Source organism: Taeniopygia guttata, chromosome 4A, assembly GCF_048771995.1.
Source record: "Taeniopygia guttata chromosome 4A, bTaeGut7.mat, whole genome shotgun sequence".
Taxonomy (NCBI): Eukaryota; Metazoa; Chordata; class Aves; order Passeriformes; family Estrildidae; genus Taeniopygia; species Taeniopygia guttata.
The window spans coordinates 11,334,433-11,334,910 of NC_133029.1; positions in this window are offsets into that span (position 1 = coordinate 11,334,433).

Genomic DNA, 478 nt, shown 5'->3' on the forward strand with positions numbered 1-478 from the left:
AAAACACACCTGTTCCCTCATGCCCTCAAGTCAGGCCCCTATTTGATAACACACCGCTGAAAATTTCTTTCAGGACAAGTACTTTTTTTATCATGAGTCTTCCCTATTCAGTGATGGACAAAGTTTGGGTCAATTTTTTGTTCATGCCTTCCACATTTAAAGCAGAAAATGAATTGGGCACTGATTTTATATATAGGTTTTTTTGTTGTTGTTTTCATTCCAAAGGGTAATTGTTTACAGGGATTATGAATCCATGGCAAAAAATATTTTTGGGTGTTTTTCTGTATCTTACCTTCTAAACTAAGTGGAAAGGCAAAACTGGAGAGATGGGAAATCACTACCCTGAAATAGTGCTAAAACTTCTCCAAATCTTCAGGGACACAGGGTGACAAAACTACTTTCAGGAGAAGCAGCTGCAGCAGGAGGTCTGACAGAAAAACCCAAAAGTTTGTTTAAAAATAAAACCCAGACACGGAGC